Below are 27,656 nucleotides of genomic sequence, written 5' to 3' on the forward strand. Positions count from 1 at the left end.
ATCATACAGTTAATCGAAATTTAACTGTCTATATTACATTCTAAAAGTTACCAATCAATATATACAATGAAGCTGGTAAGCACGATGGGAAAGTGTTAGTTTATATGTATTTCTTGTATTTTAAATATAAAGGGTTTATAAATGTATCTTTAGAATTTAGCATTATATATATATATATATATATATATATATATATATATATATATATATATATATATATATAATTCGTTGCTCCAGTCAGAATAGCTCTGTCTTTTCCTTACAGCGATTCCGTACCTCGTTTCCCAAGATGTAGTCATATCTTCACGGTTACTGGTGACACCCTTGTTAGAGAGCCTGAATTACTTCTTTTCTCTCTCTCTCTAACCATGGGCAAAGACATTTCTTAACCTATGAGTAATCCCTTCTCATAGCAAGAGATGAGAAGAAGGTTATAATGCAAACCGTATCATAACACATGTAGAACTACTGTCATTCTTCTTTTGAATCGGTCAAATTTGGAATCCACGTCATTATATCGTTAAAATGAACACTCCAGATGATAGGTGTTGGGAACCCTCGCATTGAAAATAGCCCTCACCTTTAAATGATTGAAAACACCAGAGATATTAATAGAGACACATACGATTATGCACTCCCTAAAATAATACCCTGCCATCAATACGTGACCCCAACTAAACATGATCTTATAACAATTAAAAAGAAAATTTATTTCATTTAAATTGGAATTAATGTACCAATTAGAGTTTAACGGCAAGTGTGTGTGTGTGTGTGTGTGTGTGTTATTTTGGATTTTTCAGTCATATCGGCTTCGATGTCTGCAGTATGGCAGGTTATAGTGATGCCTAGCACTGGAGTATCATGTCGCAGACATGTAGCATGATGTCCCATATTGAGGGGGATTACTGTCATAATTGTATGCATGTATTTTCTAATCTTCCTTGGTGCATTATTGAAAATGCATCGTGGAAGATTAGGAAATACACGCATAGAATTATGACGATAATCCACCTCCATAGTTCCACTGGGTCATATTATCCTGACACCAGGCCGACCAGTTTTAACGCTTAACTCTTAATGCTGAGCGCCAAGCGAAGCAGTTGTTAGTACTATTTTTGTAAATTTAGCGGGCTTGTCTAGATTTGTTGTTAGAAAGAATGTAAAAACCCTCATTTATGACTCATATCTAATTCAGTCTAACGTTGCGATGTCATGTTACTCGTTTTACTGTATGTAAGTATGTATTGATTCAAATTTTCACATAGGTTTCGAATCGTAAGGTGTCATCTTAGTCAAACAGAACAAAGATCAATGGATTATATCATTACGTACTTATCTTTGGTATTTTTAGTGCTTGCTATTCGTGTGAATACTTGTGTCTACGAACATTATGAACAGCCATCGTATAATGTTGGGGTGAGGGTGTTGTAAGTGAGTTTAGCAAAACGTTCTTCCTAATACTTCTCCGTTCATACCTTCCAATTTATATACAGGAGAGTTAGTTCCATGCACCTGTCCTGTGACTTGACAGGAATATGATAGCAAATAAACCTAAATATTCAAAAATTTAAATATTACCAGAAACTTAACACAGATAAACCCTTCAAAGAAATGAAATATAAAGCACACCAAGATAACATAAAAATGTATTCACGATACATAAGTACAGCGCCATTGTTCCAGATTATCAGGTTACATTTGTATTCATTTGTATTCATATTTGAGTGATTTCATATGTCACGAACGAATTTCGATATCTTGATAAAGTTCTTTATATATATATATATATATATATATATATATATATATATATATATATATATATATATACACACACCTACTGTCATTCTTGTCTTGAATGGGTCAAATTTGGAATCCACGTCATCATTTCGTTAAAAAGAACACTCCTGATGGCAGTGTTGGGAACCCTCGCATTGAAAATAGCCCTCACCTTTAAATGAATGAAAACACCAGAGATATTTATAGAGACACATACGATTATGCACTCCCTAAAAAAATACCCTGCCGTCAATACGCCACCCCAACTAAACATGATCTTATAGAAATTAAGAAGAACATTTATTTCATTTAAATTGGAATTAAAGTACCAATTCGAGTTTAACGGCATGTCAGCACAGTACTAGCTATATGGTGCCCATATGACAACCAGATATCAGCAAAATAAAAGTATTCGTCTGTTATGTTATGCAGTCGAGTTTTATATTTGTTGTATACAACAGCAGTCGGTAAATATCGTATATTTTGCGTCTAAACATCAACTTGCAACAAGTTTTGACAATTCAAATAGCACATAAAATTGTGTTTGAAATTGACAGCAAGGAAATGTATTTGATAAAAATTTCGTCTCTTTTATATCATTCAGATCTTATATCCCCGGGGTCCGGGCCAGTAAGGGGGCCCGGGCCGAACAACACCTTTTAAATTTATAAAAGAAATTTTTTGTTTGAACAAGAACTATGAGAGGCCCGGGTGTTTCTTACCCCAGGGCACGTGATCGCTCTATGGCCATAACTACTACTACTACTTATTATTATTATTATTGTTATTATTATTATTATTATTATTACTACTACTACTACTACTACTACTCAGTCGCCTGGAAAACCCAAATCATCTACTTATAAATAGATGCATCATCCTGGCCTACCCTGTGTAGGACTTGACTGAAGCTTATATACAATATTTGATAACAGGCCCGGCCCTAGGATGTGCGGGGCCCAAGGCAGCAAGCGATGAGCGCGGGGCCCCAAGCAACAACAAAAAAAAAATGGCATCGTGGAGTTATTTCCTGAAAGTGCGGGACCCAAGGCGGCTCCCTCGTCCACCTTGCCCTATAGCAGGGTATGTTTCATAATGTAGATAAAGAACAAAACACTGGGAACACCGAACACAGCTGCATACTCCTCAATGACTATGCTATCGTGTCATGTGTCGTATATACACAACTCGCTTAGCTCAACATAGACGTGTAACTAGACTAATGTAAACTCCGCACACGAATCCAACTACCGTTCTGTGATTAAGCATAGAATTCCCACACTCACGTGAGTATGCGCTAATTTTAGTGATTTCTTAGGTGCACGGTATTACCGGTATTCCATTTTACTGCGACATTTGTTTCCGGTGGTAGGTACTATGGCACTTTTTCACTGTACCGGTACTTCGGTAGCTTCCGTCCGTTGGTACAGAATTCGCGAGTAAGCTTGTCTCGAATTTAATAGTCTTCAAAGTATCGTTTTCAATCTTCATAACAAAGTAATTCCAAAATTAGTATTAATGATACAAAATATTGCATTTGACACAAATTAATTTCGAATATGATAACTATCAACCTTGAATCATATGCTTGATACGTGTCCTTTTTGTATGGTACTTGTAAAAACTGCACATGATCTAAGCATCCAGCTTACCAAAAGGACTGCTCCCACATACTCAAACAAGCAACCTGAATTAATCTCAAGTACGCTATCTTTACCAATTATTGAAAGAGGGAAAATGGACTTGGCCAGACTAGACGGGACCAGTTTCTAAAAGTGCAATGAATGAATTACAAAATATATACAATGTAAAACAAAGATATAGGTTCCTTTTTTATAATTTACCTCTGAAGTTCAGGATGTGAAAAAGAGCAAGCAGAGCTAGCAGTTTTAGAAAGAGGTATATCCGAAGCAAGGCGCTGTATATTATATAACCCAAATTACACCATTAATCAGATACCAGGGAATTAAAAGTTCGTTTGACAATGCCTAATATATACATGGTCATTTTAAAAAGCCAGCGTAACCAGCGAGGAAAACGGAGGAAATTCCTTTTCTTTGAAGTCGTATGCAAAATACAAAACTGTAGAGCGCCACCGTTTGTAGTTCTTGTAGTTTGTCCAATTCTGAATGTGTCATATTCGTGACTTTTACTTCTTTTCATGGTCAACGATTTGTAAATCTGAAATCCACAAGTAAAATCCATGTGGATATGCTTTCCAGGTGAATTAGACTTCTTTGACATATTTCACCATTTTATGTGTTCGTTGCTCAGGAATACTTTCGATAGTGTACACGTCGTCTTCTTCCTCAGTTTCTTGTTGTAAGTCAGTTTAGCAAAACCTTCTTCCTAATACGTATCCGTTCATACCTTCCAATTTATATACAGGATAGTTAGTTCCATGCACCTGTTCTGTGACATGAGACTAGTCTGTAGTCCAGTTTGGGAAATGACTTCTGTGAGAAGTGCATTTTGTTTTTCGATGCGAATCTAGTAACTTTGTGGAACACTTCTTTCATTGTGTTATGACGCTCAAAACAATCGATAAACACGAAGGTATCACTTCTGATGAAACACATTTGATACTGCTATGGTAGTGAAATCGAATGTAAGCTTTCACCAGATGTGGTAAAATGTTGACCTATTCTCGAGTGTGTTACTTGTAAAATTTCAAAGTAAGCTCTGGTTAGAAACGTTCCACAAGACTGGATTTTGTTTCAGGGATTCTCAGTGGTGAAAAAATTGACTATGTAATTTTTCCCATTCTCTTTGAAAGACTGGGTTGAGAAATACTGCCCTTTTTATATGTTATGTTTGATCCTACAAATTATTGATGTAATTGTCAACTTAGAATTTAATAGGTGGGGTTTGAAATTCTTGAAACCTTTCTTCTTTCTCCTTCTCTTCCATCCCGTGGCTGCTCAGTCGACTTTGTAGCTGCTGCTGATAATTTTTCTTCTGTTTGGATTACATTCTTGAAATCTATCTCAGTAGGTTTTGGCAGTCTCGTCTAAAGAAATTTGGGAAACAAATGAAGACGTTGAAATAATTGCCCATACCACTATATTCGCGCCATCAGCTAGTGGAACTCATATTTAAAGTGTGATATCTCTGTTAGGTTAAGATTAGGGGGTAAGTGAGAAGTACGCTTTTATAAAACCAACAATGGAGTCCCATCCACCGTTTGTAAAGAACTAAAGTCAATTTGTACCATTCCATAGTTAAAGTATGCATGTGTGATGTCCTGCCAGAAAAAAAGCCTGTCTTTTTATATTTATATGATCACACATCCTACAAGAAATCTAGCGGTTGATAAACGAGCAGCAACTTACAAGCATACCCAATGAACTCTGTAACAAAAGGGCAGGAAGGTAGATAGTTAGGTACATACCGTTTAGGTACAGAAGTATTTCAACAATATACGGTACTCGCTACAGTTCTCCACCGCATAGTAAGTAGGGATATCCGCTGCCTGATGGTCGGCACCCACTAACACCCATCTCCGCACGCAGCAATAACCCATAGGAACAAGCAATGCAGTTCCACGTTGGGAAGCAGGATGGGGCATATGCTTGTGAGCCACAATGTCATTGTGGTGTGTTGCTGAACCGATAAACGACATCGACATCGGGCGTCTCAACATCTATGTATGCAGCCGCAGTTCCCAGGACAGCCACGGTTGAGCTAGGTCTAATAGACATGTATATATCCCAGGTATATACCGCTATATATCTAGACTCTATGGTCTTAAAATAAGTACTAGAGATGAGTGAGAAAAGCAACAGGTTTTGTAAAATCAACACAATAATACAATCCAAGAATATATCCTTATTAGAAATTTCACTATAAATCCAAGTCTCTATTTCCAAGAATGTAATTTTGGAGCACTTTTATTTCTAGAGAAGAATCACTTGAATTAAATAATTTTAGTAAACAAATTCCAGCACAAACGAAATCCTGGACACAACAATAATACAGCTGCTAAGATCTTACAGCAAGAATAGAGAATTTTTCCAGTATCATGATTATATAGTCCTCTACCTGACATCAGGTTACAGTTAGCATTTACACAAAAATAAGCATTTACACAAAAATAACTATTGTCTAATGGTAACGTTCATTCAGAAGATAATATTTTAACTATAATTTAAAGTCTATTAATAAAATTATATTAAAAAGAATTGTAAAGACAATGTAATTGACTCAGGCAAAAATAATAATCCTAATAGATAACCCATACTCATAGAGAACAAATAGCTTTGTATTAGTTGTTTACATAATTCTTTAAAAAAATTAATGATAAATGTCAGGTACAAAATTAACTTGATTGCGGACAAGGTCAGCTACAAATTTAAAATTTACATAACCTTCAGCATATACTGAAATAAAAAAGTTTTAAAAAATACCTCACAAACAATCCAAATTAAATATTGAAAAAATATACCAAAATCTGGCAAGGACAATTGCATGCCTGTATAGCGTGTCCTTTTCTCGGGACAGGAGGGAAAAAAACAGCGACTGAAAGGTCTCCATGGCGGAATCCAATCAACTTTTCGGCATTTTCACCAGAGTCTCTACAAGATATGGCGGTCGAAGTAGATGGCACAGGCGGTCGTGAGAAAACGTGGAGGTGTCGTTTGTCGTGCCGCTGAAAAACAGACAGAAAATACGATGCCATAAAATAATGGGGTAAATATATTAAAGTGTCAAAAGTGACAGAGCTGCAAGAAATGGCGCTGAACGAGAAGCGGTAGTCGATGCATGGGCGGGCCAATACCCATGAATAAGAGTAATATCGACACGTAGTGACTCCCGATACGTAGAAAAGCCTGGAGGATCAAGTTGACGTGCTAGAGATAGAGCTGTAGATAAAACAGTGGTGAATGTGGAGGCGATGGAGTCAGTAGTACATCTTAGACCTATATATATTGTTGCAGCCTGTTCCTATGCGCGTGGGTATGTGCTGTCTTGGGAGCTCCTACGTTCTAGCGCCTTTAAGTCTATGGTGTCGCTATGTTTGCCAGCTAATCCTACTGCTTGTTGACTATCGTGCAAATGTCCCCCATGAGGTACCTTTGAGGGGTTTGGACCTAGACAGTGCTGTCCAACCCGAGGCCGCGGGCCGCATGCAGTCCACGGGCTGATTTTAAATGGCCCGCCTTAGCTCTAACAGCTATATAGTCGTTGCTTTTCAGTTTTCTGTTCTTTTTTTCTGCTGCGTCCCTCGGCTTCAGGAAAAACATTTTTCAGTGGCCCATGGTGTCAAAAAGGTTGGACAGCACTGCCCTAGACCAATGTATCTTACACTTCGAATTGTTGCTACAGATTAAAGTATCCACAGACGCGCGTCTCTTCGTCCGTCATGCGCTCCCTATATTCACCGCACTGTTATTGAAAGAGGTAGATATATATATTTTTACGTTATTATGTTTCCAAATGATGGATGAATAAGTATTTCCCTGACGCAATGTCGATCGTCTTTGTGCTATTGTTGTTTCTGCTCCTTGGTAGACAGGGCAAAAATCTTGCGGTCCGTCGGCACATGTGTCAGATGCCATTTTAGGTCACTTCTCTCATCATACTCAACAACTTACGTGGTATCCGGTAGGATTGAGTATGTTCAAGGTGCATCCTGTATCTGAAGTGGTCTGCTCTGTACTACCAGGACAGTGTCAGCGTCGGGCTCTTTAGCATAGCGCCGTAGGGGTGCATTGTTTATCCCCAAGTTACACGAGTCTACCATACGTTGGATCTCTGTGAAAAATATCGGGCATCCGCGAAACCAAAACTTGGAATGGCCCATAGAATGGATATTTTCCACCGGTCGTAGTTGTTTTCAGCTGTCTGGGTCGGCGATACGCGAATCTCGACAATGCTCCCAATTTTCATGTAGGCTTACCATGCAACGTAGTTCGCCTTGTTTGCTCGGTTGGATAGCACCATGCATCGATACAGCATCTTGGGCAGGTTCCTGCACCGCCTTTTTGGCGGCTGCACTACAAAAAATCCATCGCCGGTTCTTGCTGACACATGCCCCATTACGGCTATAATTACGGTTTCTGCAGAGTGTGTGTGTGTAATGGTGCACAGCTTTGAAGAGAAATCTTCACAGTACATTCTGTCGTGGTCAGTGTGACACGTAACCATTAAGTTTGACGTCTTGGCAAGGTTCGCAATAACTTGACAGCTTGAATAGTTAACCTATTTAGCTGAAGGCATAAGTGAAGTTTTCTTTAAGTCCGTTCGATAACCGTCCAACAGGTATGTCAGTGTAAGGTCATGTTGCTCAAAATGACTGACTTAAAACAAACCAGAGCAAACATTTTGGGAAATCTTCGGCCTTTTGAAACAGGTGTCATAAAATTATATTTTCCAGAATAAATATTAATAAAAGCGGACAAGAGTGGATTATTCTGACTTAGATGGGAGTGTTGAATATCTTCTGGTTAGAGAAGATAATTCTGATTGGCTGATAAACGTGTGTGTGTCTGTGTGTGTGTGTGTGTGTGTGTTGTCATAGTTTTATTTAATACTGCTAGGTATTGCTTCTTGATATCGGTAACCCGCAGTAGGAAAAACTAAATCAGTCATCTTAAAAACATTCCAAAAACATATGTAATAATCCGTGACTTTACAATCTCATAGATGATGTTAAACATTTTAAAGAAGAAACCTCACGTGCTTCCATTCGTTGTATCATTACTAGCATTAAGCGAATGTTTATATAATGCCGGTCTTGTAACATGCTAAACAATATCAGTTTTGATATACTTAGACACATATAGATGTTTGTACACAATTTTTTGTATTACATACTCTTAGTTAACTCATTTATTTCATAATTTTATTCTGTATTTTGTTTCTAGCTCATGTATTTTCCTGAGTTCTATAAGCCTGATTTAGTCTCTTTTAAGAGGAAACAGAATCCTTAAATCAGTCGTACCTACATATTTGCTTGCTTGAACAAGTACCAAGATAAAATTAGACATGGATATATTAAAAGCTCATAGGTAATGCATTCTATTTATATCGAGTCCTTCTTTTGTTTGGTGACGTTTTGTGTATTGAGGTTTCCAAGAATCTCTTTTGGGTACTGGATTTGCGAGACTGGTTGTGATAAATTGTTCCTGTATTAAGTTTGAATTCGAATGAAAAATAAGCATGAGTAAACCAGGCCAATACTATCCCTAGAATTTCAAAGTAGGACCGAAGCTGACTATTGGAATGTACACGATCATTTTCGATACAGGTGAAACCAAGATCGGGTTTAGAAAAGCAGAGCTATAGTTGAAGATGGCAGATTATAAAGTCGCCGTGTTTTAATGAAAAGATTATCCGCTGCAGACTTTTCATCTATGCTGTCGTACACAGGTAATTTGATTTAGGGTATGAAATTAACACAGCCTTTTTCTACACTAAGATGAATAGAAATGCCTGTGGATTACTACACCAGCCCTGCAAATCCGTTGAACCACTATTAATTTTTGCTGTTTGCTATAGCAGCAGAGAGGGGAAACAGACCAAATGATTCCGACAAACAAATAAAACAAAACAAAAAAAAAATAAAATCTGTAGAAAGGTCCAGATTTTCACAAATAAACGTTTCCTGGGAGGTTTTTATTTTTTGTTGAAACTAACCCCATCAATAAAACCCTATCGAAAAGGTAGCTGAAAAATAAAGTACTCTACGTGTTTATTTTTTTTTTTTTTAATTACTGGACGACCAACATTGGTAGGCGCCCTCTCTGCTGCTATTAATTAAAAGATTTTATCAAGACCCACACGATATCTTGTTCTTGGATCATGTAAATTTATTGTTATAAATCCATGCGGAGTAGCTTGCGCTCGTGAGAAGAAATTTCTGAATTTAATTATATCCATGTCACCACCACAACAAGTTTGATGAATATTTCGCAGCGTGTGTGTGTCTACACCATTAAACACAACTAAAATGTTGCAGTTGTCCCTGATCACTTTTGGTATTTGTGTATATCGTTGAGTAACATAGATCACATCTGTATTTTTATGTCTACCTCGGGAAAATATTCTGGCTGGATTTGATTGTTTATCTAGCATCACATCGTCGTATACAACTAAATTATTAATAAATCCGTCTAAAACATATACGGACCGTGCTTCATCAATATCGGTTATAAACTCTATAACATCATTACCCTCGTCCAGTAATCGCGCGTTTTCACTAAAATCTTTAAGTACATCATAACATCGTTGATCATCAGCGGATGGTGCTACTAAATATAATTTATCCCATTTCAACCATCTCATTATCAGATTAAGTAATAACTGCGTCTTACCCGATCCAGATGGTCCTATGATAATCATTCTGATGGAGTTCGGTAGCGCAGGATGATGTTTAACTGGCTCTCGTTTTCTTGTTGCTGAGAAATCAATTATATCCATATATATTATGTCATGAGTTTATATTGTTTACGCTGTAGATTTAAAACTCCAACTGTTGATTTAGTTACGGTTACAACAAAAAATAAAAAAATAGCGTATGGTGGAAAATGTTCTGTGTGCGGTAGGAAGAAATTTTCGTTTTTACCTAATAAGCGCGGTGGTGATGTTGCTAATTTGATGTCAAAGTTTCCAGGTGCTCCATGGGCTAAATACAGCGGAGAAAAACATCTACCAGGATATAATTATTGCGGTCCTGGTACAAGACTTGATATCAGGCTCGATAATCAAGATCAACCAAAACCAGGCGAGAAACCAATAAACGCTATTGATCGAGCTTGTCACGCTCATGATGTTGCGTATAAAAGTAAAAATCTACAAGATAGACATATTGCGGATGTGAAATTAATTCACGCGCTAGATTCCATAAAAAATAAAAATATCAAAGAAAAATTAGCTAATTTGGTTAGTAAGATCCGCGATGAAAAGTAAATTAGCGCTTGGGGCTGGTAATATATAAATGGAATCGATTTATTATTCACCGAGAGGATACTGGAGAGGGAAAGCAGCAATTGGTAAACTTGCTGATGCAGCAGCGGTTAAACATCCTACTGCTAAAACGTGGTTATCCAGACAAGCAATATGGCAAATTTATCTACCACGTCCTAAACAAATTCAGTACGCGTATTTCGATGTCAATGTTCCCAATGAAGTTCATCAAGCTGATATTCTGTTTTTACCGCATGATACTGTGCGTGGAAAAACGTACAAGTACGCGTTAACCGTAGTTGATGTTGCAAGTAGATATAAAGAAGCAGAACCGTTATCGACGAAAACATCATCTGAAGTAGCCGATGCGTTTGAACGAATTTATCAACGAGGTGGTGAACCACGAGGTGGTCTGCGATGGCCACAGCTACTACAGGTTGATCCTGGTAAGGAATTTCTTGGTCCAGTATCATCGTTGATGAAACAACATAATACCAAAATACGACGAGGGCATACTGCAATTCACCGTGATCAGGCAATTGTTGAGCGATTTAATCGAACACTTGCCGAGCGGTTATTTGGATATCAATACGCGAGGGAATTTATTCAGGATAAAAGATCTCGCGAATGGGTTGCAAGATTACCAAATGTGATAGCTGCATTAAATAATGAGATCACACGAACAACCAACATGAAACCCACTAGCGCAATTACGAAAAAAAATATACCAACACAACGAAAAGATGTTGAAAAACAGAAAATATTGGGTGATGTCACAGTCAGATATTTATATGAGCCTGGTGAACTTGAAGGTGGTAGCGCGAGAGCGACTGATCCTATTTGGAGTGTTACCACACACAAAATATCCACCGTGACAAGATCGTCAGGTAGACCTGCAATCTACAGATTAGATTCGGCCGCTCCTCAACGCGGATTTGTACGTGAACAACTACAAATAATCCCCACGGATACACAACTACCACCGCGATCACTTAACTAGCGCCAAGGGTGCCTGCACCCCGACGTCGATTACACTCGAAACAGGTCAGCATGGTATTTTCTCGTGTATGACCGCGACTATTATCTTTTCTATCTACGGTAAATTGTCTTGAATCATTACTCGAATACCTCCACAGCATTATACAATTGCAACTTGTGCAATGATTATTCTGCTGCTGTTTTAACTCAATAATAAATTCAACATCAAGATCAAAGTCGCGTTTATTTTTTTTATCAGATTGTTTATATCCGATTAATTTTTTTCTTATTATATCATCATCGATGATGTTAAATTTATCAACGAATTCAGGAATTATAATTCTACGTAATTGAGATATTTTTCTGACCCTCGATACCGCTAAATAAACTAAATTTGACCACTCGATGTGATCGTCTACAATCCAGACTCGTGTGTCAGAAATAGTTAATCCCTGAGACGAGTGGATCGTCATAGCGTATCCCAACACCCATGGAGATTTGTCAGCGTGTATTGCATCTTCGACCACACTGATATCAACGGCGACAATATCATTTAATACGAGATTCTGTTTTTCAGTCTGCCCTGGAATATCAACATTAATATTTTGTTTTCGTGTATCTGATGGTCTATAACACAGCGGTACGGGTAATTCTGAATATTTTTCTTTATGTAGTTGAAATAACTACTGTTGTAAATCGTCTCTGATTATTTTTCTGCTTGCTACTATCAAATCGGTGGGTCTCCATAAATTTAAAAAATCACCCATTGATGTCTCTGGGATCACTCCGCGTAATATTTCACACTGAATTTTGTTTGATTGTAATCTGATTAATTTTTTAAACTCCTTCAAATTTGCATCGAGAGCTCTATGATCATCATCTATTTCTTCGTAATAATCAACGAAATTTTTTAACCAATCTTGTGGAGATGGTCCAACAAAAGGCGGCGGCTGACCATGATCGCCACACATTATTATAGCGGTATATTTCGTCAGCAACCAATCAAGAAACGTTTTTAATGTATCCAATGACACCGTACATATCTCATCCCAAATAATTATTTTAGGTATATATTTTTCTCCCATTCGTTCAGGAGTCCATGTATCCCCGCGCCACCGAAAGAAACTATGATACGTGCAAGATTGTACTTGCCGTTGTTTCATCTCGCGTGCAAGTCTATGTGTGGGTGTCAGCACGATCATATCCGAATTTCTAAAAACATTAATTGCTCGAGTCGTTTTGCCGCATCCACCAGGTCCATTGAGATATACTGTCTTATATCTGGTTATTGGATCACTCACCGGCGGCGCTTTCGACATTTCTGATATTTTATTACCCTCACGATAAAAATCTCTCATTGGAACATCTGCTGATTCTGTGTAATTGTGTAATATTTCTTTTTTTATCCGCCACGAACCCCATCGTTCATCATTACTTGTGAATTTCATAACGGATTCTAAATATTTACTCGAAATATAAAACGAATCTGTTGCGACTCTGACTGCGGTCTTGGGAAATCTATTAATCATCGATAATAAATTTATAGAAACATAAGCCAACATGGAAGATCTTAGATGAGTATACTGTGGGGAGACGTCATTTATGTAACTAACGATCGTACCCAATTTTGTTCCGTCGGATAAATAAACACTTTCTCGATTTACAAATATATTTCTCGCTGTTGTATCAGCGATTATAAAATCGTACTCGGCATCATCTAGAATTAATCGTGCGTGATGTCTTTTATGATCATATGCACCACCTTGAGTAAATTTACCTATAATTTTTCTACCGAGGTCTTTCGCGGTTTTGAGTTTAATCTCGAGAATTTTAGGAGCTTCTTTGATAATATCATCTTCGGAAACATCAGGATATTTTTCCTTAAACTCCCTAATAACTTCATCGTGATTAATATAATCTGGCATGGGCAACCAAACTTCGGTCTGTGCATGATATGATATAATTGCCTCACTGACCACCAACGATGTCAGTATCGCACAATCTAGCATATATCGTAACAAAACTATAGGTGCCCAACGTTTTTCACAAAAATGTCTGCCAAGCCAAACATAACAAATCTTGTGAAGATTTTCGTTAAACTCGAATGATTCAACACAAGCAAATCCAGTCAGATCAAAATCAGGTAATGGTCCATTAATTGCCACTCGAGTCATCTCGTTTGTAGGGTGACCGAATCTTTTAAAGTATACGGAACAATCTCCGTATCCTAGGAAACTTCCTGGATAACATGCAACCATATCAACCGAAATAACATCATTGTAATTATACTTGGTATTCCATAATCCGCCATGTCCGTATTCGATGGAACTTGCGCGTACGTCCTCGAGTAAATCAAATCGTGTTGGTTTCCATGAATTTCGTTCTCTGGCGAAATGAGCCGCAACAGATGGAACGGTAAAACAATTAGTTAGTAATTTGTCGGTATTTTCCGCGTGTTTGCACTCTAAAAACTTATCCGCGAGATTTTTCATCTCGTCATGGAGAGATTCTGTTCGATATATTTCACCATCTGGTCTGACAAACTGATCAAATTCACCTTCCTCATTACTTTTAAATAACCATACCGATACAGGATCGTTTTTACTTATTTCGTTGATAAAATCAAACATACTGTCTGCCCCAGAATTATCTGGGTGGGGTGGGGTAAAATCTAACAGTTCGATCACGTGGAAATATTGTTACTGCGCTGGCCCATGCATGCGCGTTGTGATCAATAATATTCATTGAAGCTCCTTTTGATTTATATTTGGATTCGTACAGTACCTCCCCCGTTATTGTCGCTACAGTTATTGGAAATTTTAATAGTTTTCCTAGTTCAGCAACATCTTTTATTGTAGCGCCGGTATCCTTAACTGAATCGGCCCACGAGTTTATTTTTTTACGTCTTAAATCAGTTAATCCGTTTCCACGCATCGCGTTTGTAAAGTGTTCTATTACTCGTTCGGCTACGCAATTTAACCTTGAAAATTTCATCGGCGCTAGTTTATCAACGTTGGGTTTTTTATTTATCTCATAAATTCCATAAATAACCGCTGTTACAGGATACGCTCGCTCATAATACGGTTTGTCAATACCCGTCAATAGACCCGGTCTGGAATTTTTACTTAATATAACAGTTTTATTATTACCAAGGACAGGATCATATTTGTCACGGATAATCCAACTACCTGTTTCTGTTAATACAATAAATTTTTACTTTGAGGAAATATTTGTGATTGCCCTCGTATTCAGTGATGTAGTTAATGATAGTTGCCGCTCGCTTGTCATTCATTGTGGCGTCCTTGACAGCTTCCTTGACGGAGTCATAATCTTGAACGTTGACCATGTGTGAGATGCACCATCTGTGTAAAATTCCTTCTTGGCGTCGTGAATTTTCGAGATCAGACTTTTATTTTTCGGATCAACCAGATCTCGTACTGGCAAGTCAGAAGATAATCTGTCGAGGTTGAATTTATACTTAACAGGCCTAGCTTGGGATAATTTCTCAAACTCGTTCATATAATTAAAACAAATATTTAAATAAAAATATTATATATACAATGTCTCAATGCAGATGGTTGATGATCGGTTCAGTAAATAGATGCAATAAATCCTGTAGAGGTGAATTTTGTTGGATGCACTTACAGGGTATACGGCGAGGAAGTCTAGGACCAATACCGTGTCTGCGGTGTGGTGCTGGAGTGCGATGAAAAACAAAATTATGTGGAAAGTGCGGGGGAAAACGGTTCAGAGAGCTTAAAAGATTATGACAAAAAAAATAATAATGGTGAAAACGCTATAAAATCCGTGGAGGATTATATATCAAGATTTCAGACAAACAATGATTTAAACAAATAATATTATTATAATGGAGCAAAATAAATTTGTCCCACATCCCACAATAACAAACTATGAATCAGATCGTAATGGTGTCATCAGAAATTGCAGGTTGAAGAGACCGGTTGGTAATGTTTCTAATACTGGCTATCTAAGGTTCACATGCGAGGGAGGAAAGAAACATTATCAGTGTCATAGATTTACGTACGAATGTTTCTTCGGAGTGATCAAAGACGGTCTTGTGATCGATCACATTGTCGGGAACACTCAAAACAATAATTTATCCAATTTACAAGCTATCTCACACAGCGAGAATAATACACGTGGTAATACTGGAAGATGTAAGACAGTTTCTAGAAGGGTAGTAAAGTCTACAAACAGAAACCGGTGAAGAAATTACATTTCAGTCTATGAACGCAGCTGCGAAATACTTTAATATTAATCCGCGTTTGGTACAATTTATCGCAGAAAATATAACCAGATCTGCTTTCTCAAAAAAATATAAACAGAGAATCACCTTTCAGTATCAATAATTATCATCACCACGTTGAATTACATTATTATTTGAGGAGACCCAGTACTGTATAATCGTATACTACTGAATTTTTGATTATGCAAAAGGGAGATTACTTTGTAATATATAGTTTTCTTCGTAGATTTTTTATTTTTATGATCGTAATTAGTCAGTTTAACTAATTACGTCGTAATTAATTACTCGTAGAAGCATATTTATGGTTTTTAAATATTTCCCATCATACAACATTACGAGAAATCAGGGCAATTTTACAACCGCTGTTATTGATCCGCAGGTAGCTGTATACAATCAGCTTAGAAACCGTTGTTAGTGTACAGGTGCATTTCACAATCCGTTATTGATTTCGCAGGTATTTGCAGTCTGCATAATACAGATATATTCAGAAACCGCTGTTATAATTCAGAAACCGTTATTTTAATACAGGGTAGTTATTTAAATGTAGAAATTATTATTATTATTCAGAAACCGCTATTTTAGTGTAAATATATTTGAAATTAGTTCCTTAGTTATATATTAACTTTCGAAACATATGTTTCTAACAAGATTTGATAGCTCAATCAGTATCGTATTGGACTGTGACGCTCGCGGTCCAGGATCGAATCCCATGACTGACAATTGGTCGGGTGGTTACGCATATTAGCGATTTTTATAATTAATTGGGGCACCGCCAGCCCCTCTCCGCGAGAACACCATCCTATCATGTCAAACGTGGTAGATACATGTTTTTGTATTTCCCACGGGTTGATTATTGTGGGTGGGTGTTCTCGCGGAGAAAATGGCCTCATTTCATTCATTACATCTCATTTCATTCATTCATTCATTACATCTCATTACATCTCATTACATATATTTCATCTCATTATATATATTTCATCACATACTTAATGAACCTGCTAAAAGACTCGAATAGAGGTTCCATTTCATAATATATGTTCGTGTCGTCATTCATTGCATAATGAACCTGCTAAAAGACTCGAATTGAGGTTCCATTTCATAATATATGTTCGTGTCGTCATTCATTCATTCATTGCATAATGAACCTGCTAAAAGACTCGAATAGAGGTTCCATTTCATAATATATGTGCCGTCCATGCATAATTTGAGCTCGCTAAAGACTCGATAGGGGCTCTTCATTCATTAAATGTTCTGTGTGCCTGGTGAACTTGGTAGAATGCGATGGCAATCTGCGAGTTCTTGGCTGTACTGTCCTTGAAACATCCCGACGAACTCGCTAAAGACTCGATAGGGGTTCTAGGGATAATTTTTTTTTTTATTTTAAAGATTTATATATTATATAATGAACCATGAAAATATCGATGACATTATTTCTGCTATCAAAAAACTAGAAGAAAACAGAATTAATATATCTGATGAACTAAATCCTGAAAAAATAATATCTGATTTTGAAACATTAGAAGAGCTTAAGAACGAAAATAAGTACGTTCTATCATCTCAGTATAAGTTCATAAAGCGGATTCAGTCAGCTATGTTTCAGTCACTGGCTATGGTGAGCGATGATCAAGTAAATAAATTTGTTCCTCTTTCTGTCGCAGTAGAAAAGGTCAGATCGCTGTTATCACACGAGTACGAAACGAATAAAACAATCAGTACCCGCATAAGATACTTAAGAAAAATTATGTCAGCGCGTAACGACCAAAGCACCCCTGTCTGAATTAATTATTTATTTATTCTGGGATTATATTTATTCTGAAATATTTTATTTATTTCTGAATTATTATTTATTAATTCTAAATTATTATTTATTTATTCTGAGATTATATTTATTCTGAGATTATATTCTGAAATATTACATTTATTCTGGCATTATATTCTGAAATATTGTATTTATTCTGGCATTATATTCTGAAATATTGTATTTATTCTGGCATTATATTCTGAAATATTGTATTTATTCTGAAATATTGTATTTATTCTGAAATATTATATTTATTCTGAAATATTATATTTATTCTGAAATATTTTATTTATTCTGAAATATTGTATTTATTCTGAAATATTATATTTATTCTGGCATTATATTCTGAAATATTATATTTATTCTGAAATATTTTATTTTTTTCTGAAATTGATGGGTTAGTTGGTACTCATATTTATGTAAAATGATCAATTTCATAATTTTGATGGGTTAGTTGGTACTCAGATTTATGTAAAATGATCAATTTCGTAATTTTGATGGGTTAGTTGGTACTCAGATTTATTATTCATTTTATTTTCTGAATTATCCATCAGATGTAGGGGTAAGTTGCTTGATTCTCTAATTGATTTCAATTGAATAAAATACCAAAACCAACAAAAATTAGAAAAAATCAGTAAAATTAGCTCAAATATCAGTAAAATTAGCTCAAATATCAGTAAAATTATCTCAAAAAATATATAATTTTTTACTGATTTATTGTTTTTTACTGGTTTTGATATTTTATTCAATTGAAATCAATTAGAGAATCAAGCAACTTACCCCGACGATCTAATGGACAAAATCACCCAGTGGGTAAAATACCCATCAAAAACACGAAATTTGTTGATTTTTCACTGAAATTCAGAAAAAATAAAATATTTCTGATAAAATAAAATATTTCTGATAAAATAAAATATTTCTAATAAAAAAAATATTTCTAATAAAATAAAAATAAAATAAAATTAAATAAAATAAAATATTTCTGATAAAATAAAATATTTCTGATAAAATAAAATATTTCTAATAAAATTAAATAAAATAAAATTAAATAAAATAAAATATTTCTGATAAAAATAAAATAAAATAAAATATTTCTTAATCCGCTCCTTATTTTATTCATTCTGGAATATTATTTTTTTAAGTTGATCGACTTTAATGCAGGAATGTGCATAATTTAGAATCTGATCTCTGCTACAAATGATCTCGATAATATGTTTTTGACGGAGCTCATCTAACTGTTTTTGTGTTAATAAGAAATCCTCACCTCCGTATTCATCAATAACTATATTAACGTTAAATTGCTCCATGTTTTGTGAAAACGCTGTTCTGATGGCGTTTTCAAGTACTTCTTTGTCATGTATAAAAACCCTCACGTGCTGGTACATTATATAATATTTACTTGATTAATTCGAGATCAAAGATCTACAATTTCACATACAGATTTATCACGAGCTCTTCTCCACGTATGTCAATTAAGCGATTAAGGTGGTCTGTGAGTTTATAATTTATTCGTGTTAACATATTTATGTGACACCGCAGATAAACAGGATTAGTTGGTTCTTGCACGATTAAACTTCCGGGGGAAACTTGTGGTGTAAATGTATATAAAATATATCCTTGTTGAGCCTGATTTGATCTTCCGAGGTCTATTTGATAGCTGCCATCGACTACGTCACAAACCAGATTGACCACGATAGTGCTGGTTATATTAACGATTCCCGGAGAAACGTGTCTGCCGCCGGCATGTGGATCATTATTATATCTTAAAACAGTTGGAGGTGGTGCTAGTTTTCTCCACGCATCGAGTATTTTAGAAAAGTTCTCATCGATGACATCATTGACGGATTTTCTTAATTTATCCTGATTATAATCAGGGAACTTAAATGTTGCAATATCAGCTTCGGATATTTTGTATTTGGCTGTGAAGGATTTTTTATAATCGCCTGATGACTTAAGAACTATATCTCTAATTCTATTATAAATATTTTCAGAAGAATTAACTATAAAATTTAAAACTTCTATGTACCTGATGATATTATCGCGCGCAGATGTCAAATCAGATAAATACTCCCGAAAACTATCACGTAAACTATTTAACTGTATTTTATGGTCTGAGTTTATTGAAGAAAATATAGAATCAATATTCGAAGCAATAATACGTCTACTAAGATTATGAGAAATAAGTACATGATCATAATAAAGGTCTCCACCTATCACCACCGGTTTTAATTCTGTGTAATCTAACCAAATTGAATTCATTTCAATATCGTGACGAGAACTATTTGTTGACGTAAAATCAGCTCGTTTTGGTTCTGGTGGTCCTTCATACACCGGAGGAACATCCAGCCAACCTAGTACGGATCTTATCGTGGATTGATAAATATCAACGACGTAATCAGGAGAATGTATCTCAACCGTCGAAGATAGCGTCGGTTCATGAACGTTAATTGATATTTTTGCTTCTTTTCCGGTTATTGATTTTATTCTACGTTGAAATTCCTCATTGATATCTTCAATCTCATAGCTACCAGGGGGTATTCCAACATCTATCCAGTCAGGAGTACCATCTGGTTTGTTCTTGTTGGCAAATACGAGCAAATTATTTGCTGGTGTACCATGAAATGATTTTGATCTGATATTTGGCCAGCTGTAATATACCCGTAATTGAGCTAACGCTATTTCTTTTACTGGAATTGCAGTAGGAAAATTAATACTAAATTCAGGATTAGATGAACTTACCGAGATCATCGTTATCTTTGGCGGAGTTGTGTTAGTCACGATCTGCTGGAGTAATTCTGTCATTATTAATATTTGTATTCTTAATACCGATACCTTCGTCGTATATTTTAGTCATCATTGAAAACTCGAAATCAGATATAATTCCATCACCGAGGCTCGCCGATAACAACGAGGATAATTTCGAGTATGCCACCGTCGTTATGTGTAATTTTATTATGTAATCGGATAATTTTTCGTTCGTGCAAGTACATATTTTTTTTGCGATGATATTGAGCACACCTGCAATCGTTGTTGCCGCTGAAATACAAATAGTTACAGCTACTGGTGCCATCACTGTCACCGCTGATAATATAACACCCGTTCCAGCAACAGCAGCGGATACTGAATAAACAATTACATCAACGATAACTAATCGTCGTCGATATTTTTTTACTTTTACTGTATATTGTTCGACTTGATCTTTTAGCGCCGCCTGCCATTCACGCGCTTGATTGTACCTGTATTGTGCACCGTCCATATATTTTTATGCAGTAAACAATTGAGGTGTTTCAGCTACAAATTCCAAACACCACCAGTAAGATGTTGCGGTTAATTTCTTATCAGCTGCTTCCAGAATAAATATTTCTTCAGTTCCGTTATTTAATATAACAGATACAACCCCGGAAAACCTGTCGGTGGAATGACGCCATGGAAACGTTGTGAAGATCTCAAATCGCGCAGCACTGAACACGGACAGCCTGTACACGCCAGTGACTGTTGCTGTATATTTGATAGTATTATTTTGATGCGACCACGTTGCAAATCCCGATGATACTGTGTATACGATGTTTGTGATATGTCCGGGAGTTTTTCCGGTTGGAATTTTAATCAGACCGGTTTTGTTAACGATCTCAGGAATTCCCGCTACGATGTTTTGCTGTGTTTGTTTAATCGTGTCAATGTTGGTCTTGATATCTTGCTGTGTTTGTTTGATCGTGTCAATGTTGGTTTTGATATCAACGAGTTTTATGTCAACGACAAGCGGAGTGCCGAAGAATTCTTCAGCGGTTTTTTGATGGTTTCTGCGAAATCTTCCAAAAGCGCCCACGTGAACATCATACTCAGCCCGTAACGTGGATAATTTATTATCTGCGGTACCATAGCTAACGTCAACATACTTTTTCGTTGCAGCATCTTCGTCGGATGTTGGATCTCTTAAAACCACTATTTTGTTTCCGTTCATGCTGAGTTCACCCGTCATTGTGTCGCCGGTGTTTCTCACACGATTAGCAACGCTTCTTCCAATTTCATCTCTGATGGATGTAAATGATACACTTGAATCTCTGATTCTGGCGCCGTCAGTGAACACAGGAATATTATCTGTAACCGCACCGAGTACTCGTCGAACTATATCATTCCATTTAATATTGCTCGTTTTTAGTTTACCATATCGATCTTGAAAAATAGCAACTTCATCTGGGTCAACTCCAGCCAGGTTCATAATATCAGCGAGGTCATCCTTAGTCGCATACTTCGACAGATCAACATCGCCGTATGTTCTCCTAGCACGCGAGAATCTTCTTCCGTAAATATCAACCATTATAACAAGACATGTTGTTTAAAACGCTTTACGCGAAACGAATCTGTTACTTGTATAATCATGCACGACTTTATGTGGTGGTTTGGATGATTTTGATATAGCGTCGAGTACATTAATTACTTCACGGCCGCATATTGGCGGATCTGTCATTGTTTGTGTGGGTAGTGTTGAATACCAAACTTTGGAACCTCTGGTTCTAGCGTGGAGTGGTGCGACATACTTGATAAATTCAGCAGGTGGAGCTAACCCGTACGAATCAAAATAAACAATTCCACGTGGATCAACCGCGTATGATACCCAATGAGTACCGGGTCCAGAACGTTCATCGAGATTAATAATACCTGTTTCGAGTTTATTCGGTTGTTTTGGTAATTGATCTCGCATAAAAACACCTCTAAAGGCTTTTATTTTTAATTTTTTAGCAGCATCAAGTAAATCAAAATTTGATGCTGGAGTATCTAACGTGGAAGCCTCAGACCTCTTCCCCAGCGAGATCCCGGTAATCTTAGACCGCGTCCTTTTTTTTGTATCCACTTCCAGTTGCTTTCTTTAGAGCCATTCCAGCAGCTGTCCCAACAGCACCTAACGCGGCTGCTTTTGCTACGGCTGGAGCGGCAGCAGCTATTAACGATGGAATAGCCGCAAGAAGTGGAAATATACCACCGGTTTTAAACATGTCTTTGATGGCGTTCGGGGAAAGATGAAATTGAACTCCAGTTTTTGATTCCAGGGCTTTATTGAAATGTTTAATCTGATTATTTGTCAACGATAATTTGTTTGGACCACCACCAATCTGATCTCGTTTTAGTGATATTTTAGTTCCGCATTTGTTGGCGGTTTTTGATTGAAGCTTTTTGACCTGACCAGGAGTCAGAGTAACATTAACATGACCATACGACATTTTTATTTAAAATATATTTTTCTAAATAACACGATTAAAGATTTTCCACCGGTGCATCAATGACCCTCATTCGACCACTACCGCCTTCAAGTAACATGGCCTTATCGCTAAGTATGACCGCGATTGCTCTATAATCAACACCACCTGTATTCAGCGTTGCTTTAAGATGTATATCAACGACAGATTGTTTTGATAGATCAAGATGCTCCAATGAAAAATAATAAATCGGATATAAAGTTCTGAAATCTAATTGTGATATTTGCAACCCAGTATCTATATTTTGATCACGTCCCATGAACGACATTAAACGATGATATGCACGCGCTATGTGATTTTGTTCATAATTTAGTTGTATATTCTCCGTTGGTTCTTGTTGTCCGTTTATCCGTAAAGAAATATCTGTGACACCTAATTTATCAAATATCATATGAGAGCGAACTTGTGAACCTAATCGATTAGTTTCCTGAAACGCAATAAAAATATGTCGCGGTGCAAAAACACCCTGTTGTGATGCTATATGCCATGTAAACTGACCGTTAACGTTAGTTTGCATACTGTCTGTGCTTGTTGTTAACCATGACAACAAGGATTTACCACCAGCGTCCATGAAAGAAATTAATTTTTGTTCTACTGCGATCGTTGGAGTCATTACCGGCATCCATAATGAAAGTTTAGACAATATTACTTTACCAGCATCACCAGCAGGTCTCCACAGAGCATCGTTATCATCACCTTTTCGCACAAGAACAACCGTGTGTCTAGCTCCAAAAATAACCTTCCTAAACTTTCTACAAAATCCAAAAATATGAGATAGTGGAATTGCACATGAGAATCTTCTATTGCCAGTAGACAACATATTTCTACGTGCTGCAAATCCCAGGTTGAAATTTTCGCTAGCACCATGAACCACTGGCCACACATCAGCATCAGCGTTATCGGCAAAATTTCTTGGTCGTCTTATATTATACGGATCGCTTTCAGGGTTATTGGAGTTATCTTTCACAAACATCATTGCAGGGCCTGCTGATCTTGTATAATCATCAGAATATCTTGCTAATCCTATTATTGTTGTAGCAACGTCGACATCTTTCTGGATCGATTCGATATTTTTTCCATCGATCATATAAGTGGCGCTATCAAACAGTGCCATGATCCCGTTGTTGACAAAACCAATTTTTACTGCATCTGCATAAGTAGTGTCATCCGTTTTTATAATTGTACCTTCTACCTCGAGAAAAGCCTCAGCGGGTAAAAAGTATCTACTTGTATCATGAACTTGTAGTTCAATTCTTCCACGTTGATTTGGTATTCGTGCTTCATAAGAATAAAACTGATAATCACGTACCGATTCATCTTTAAGGACAGGTGCTTCCATGTCAAATGCTGTGTCTGATTCACGCTTAAACATTTTATTATAATTATTTTCGTCTGACACGAAAACCGGGTTTAGAAATTCCACTACCTGATATCATGCTTGAAATATTATTCCCTGGTTCACTGAGTCTTATCTGCTATCAAATTTCTTTCTGCTTCTTCAGATATCGCCGCTAGTTTTTGATTTGCAGCCTGATTTATTATTTTACTTACGTCTGCTGGCATCACCTCAGTACTTGCCAGTTTCACCGGTTGTTGTTTTCGTCGCAATAATCGTGCTAATCTTTCTTTGATTGCCGAGAACGCCTTACCAGCAACATTGACAATTGCACCAGGCGCTTTATCACGAACAATATCAATAGCTTTCATCGATAATTGTTTTGCAATAGGTGCTACTTTTGGGGCTATCCTTGTAAATAATCCCTGAATAACATCACCAAGTCCATCTCCGTAAGTAGCTCTGTAGATTGGTAATCGTGAGTTTACCGCTCTGACCTGCATTGGTTTACGATGATTATTATGTATGATCATCTTATTTTTATTTACCATTTATTTAACAACTAGTCATCAGCAAGTTCATCGATAAGTTCTCGGTAAACGCCGATATCCATGATACCACCCTGAAATAATCGCCGACAAATATCAGATGCTTCATTAATTATTTCTGGTGAATTATTTCCGGCACGTTTTCCTCCTATGAGAACCTCTAACCGTGACACATCATTAATGATATTATCAGGACAAATAAAATTGTTTTCTCCCGACGTAGTCAGAAAACCACTTCCTACAGCGCTCGGAGTATCATCACCAGGATCTCTTTCTTTACCCAGGGAACGTAATTTCTCCCGTTGTTTAGTTTCTATATTTTTTAATATTTCTTCTACTTGTTTCCATTTTTCTTCTGCTTTTCGCTTCATTTCTTTTGCCATCTGCTTCCTTTTCTCTCCAGATGGTTTTTGCGGTGAAGAAGATTGCTGTTGTTCTATATGTTGCAGAGGTGGAGGAAGTTGATACTGGAAGAGTTCTCCTTGTTCTAGTTGTTTTATTTGCTCTCCATAAAGTCTTCTTACTTCTTGATGAAGATTTCTATATTTAAAATCATCATATCTAACTTGTTTTTTTTCTATATACACGATATATCCATTTAATAAGATCATCATCACTTACTTTTTCATAACTAGGTTTTAAAATTATAGATTTATTAAATATACTAATTAATATTTTTTCAGGTAGTTTTTCTCTTTCAGTATTTCTAATATCTTCGATAAAACCTTCCTTAAATTTTGCAATCAATTCTACGTTTTCTTTTTTTTGGTTTTGGTTCAGGTGTATGTTTTTTTTGCACGTCGGCGACTTCAGCACGAAGTTTTCCAATACTTTCAAGTATTTCCTCACCAACAGGTGGAGGTTGAGCCGCAGCTATTTCCCTGGCTATGCCAGGTGGAAGATCTCGTAAAATCTTCTTTGTCTGTTTAGTTCTTCTTGCTATTTTTTCAGCTTGTTCTGCTGTTTGTTTTGATACCGGAAGAAGATCCTCTTTGATGACTGTTGTAACTTGTTCAGTAGCTGCAGTGACGGGCTTAAACAGTTTTTTAGTGTCTTCTTCGTACTCAACTTGTGCTTCTTGTTGCGCTTGTAGATTTTTTCTAAATGAATCTCGCACGGGAAGAAATTTTTTAATTGCTTCTAATCGTTCTCGTGCTGTTCTTGCAGTATGAGATTCTGGATGTACCATTATTTTTAATATAACAATTTTTTAATTAATAGCAGCAGAGAGGGCGCCTACCAATGTTGGTCGTCCAGTAATCAAACAAAAAAATAAATAAACACGTAGAGTACTTTATTTTTCAGCTACCTTTTCGATAGGGTTTTATTGATGGGGTTGGTTTCAAGAAAAAATAAAAACCTCCCAGGAAACGTTTATTTGTGAAAATCTGGACCTTTCTACAGATTTTATTTTTTTTTGTTTTGTTTTATTTGTTTGTCGGAATCATTTGGTCTGTTTGCCTTCTCTGCTGCTGCTATCATAAGAACACATCGCAAGTAGTTATATATATATAAAAAAAAAACTATAAAAAAGAAGAAAAAAGGCGGATATAGTCGTGATAGAATATGGACTGGTGCGTGCAGGGAAGGCGATGGGTTCCTTTTTACCGCAGACCTGGGTTCGAATCTCCATAGGGTATGAATCTTAAAAATTTTAACCGGTATGATGGTATCATTTCAGTTAAATATTAATTCTGCCTAGTATTATCAAGCATCCCCCATAGAACCCAGGGACGGCACTTTTCATTCTGTTTGATGTACACTGCTGTTGGGCATTTCTGCGCACGTAAGATTTCCATCACCAATACTGAAGTACAACGCATACCGATTTCGACCGATTGACGAAAATAAAATACCATTTAAAAAGAGGCGGTTGTCACCAGAATATTCTCTTCAAAATAATATTAATTTTGGACACACGGGATACCACCCCAGTGTTTTCATGACTCGCGATATGTCGGCCTATTCTGCGCATAACTTTGAAAACATCTAATGTTTATCCATTGGGCTATGGAAATGGAAATACATTACTTTGGACTGTTTCTATCAGCATTTCAGTCGAGCAATTAGGTCAGCTTTGTAGATGGTTTTACAAAATTCAATATAACAATGCATATAAATGCCAAGAGACATTAAGCAAACTAAACCGATCTTGTAAATGTCTAGTAAATTTCAACATTTATATATAAAAATAAGCTATTATGTTGAAGAGAAAGAAGAAATAATATGGCGTAATATGTTTGCAATGCCTCGTTTATGAGTAAAAAAGATTACTAAAGAATTTAAAACCATACTATAGCCGGGGAATTTCTTAAGAATTCCGTTCTAGCGGCAAGTTGACATTTTGGATAGTAGACGATTTTGTATGTGTGGGACAACTACTTGCAAAATTGGAAACTTGGATTAAAATGCAGTACTGTTCTATGGTATACATTTCCATCTTTTAAATAATGTAGTTATTTGTATGATTCTAAAAGGTACATAGTAAATAGGATTTTCTGGGTTACAAGTTCAAGAAGGTCATGGAGCGGGTCTTCAGGTTGAAAGAAATCAAGGTATACACGATTAGTCATAGAGAAATAAAAATATACCCACCATGTCGGCCAATTCTGCGCAACGAAACGACATTCCTGTAAGCATTGGATCACATGTTGTTTTTGGTCGAATATCCAGTTTGTATCAAGAAAGAACGATCGTCCTTTAATTAAGGAAGTGATAATCATAAAGTGTATAAAAATAGCCCACATTTCTACCCTAAATGATGTGCTTTAATTAAGGAAGTGAT

At 36.4% G+C, this 27,656-nt stretch overlaps 1 long non-coding RNA gene across 1 annotated transcript; it reads right to left on the bottom strand.

Annotated features, from left to right (window-relative positions):
* Nucleotides 1-27,601, bottom strand: LOC149774606 (uncharacterized). The gene is made up of 4 exons (XR_016416785.1): nucleotides 27,467-27,601; nucleotides 5,171-6,427; nucleotides 1,838-1,951; nucleotides 1-580 (listed from the first exon to the last, which is right to left on the bottom strand). It is a non-coding gene; the product is annotated as an uncharacterized LOC149774606 (long non-coding RNA).
* Between the last annotated feature and the right edge of the window lie 55 nt (nucleotides 27,602-27,656).

This window comes from Sinohyriopsis cumingii, unplaced genomic scaffold (genome assembly GCF_028554795.1).
Source record: "Sinohyriopsis cumingii isolate HCF-2022 unplaced genomic scaffold, ASM2855479v2 utg000198l, whole genome shotgun sequence".
In the NCBI taxonomy this organism is placed as follows: Eukaryota; Metazoa; Mollusca; class Bivalvia; order Unionida; family Unionidae; genus Sinohyriopsis; species Sinohyriopsis cumingii.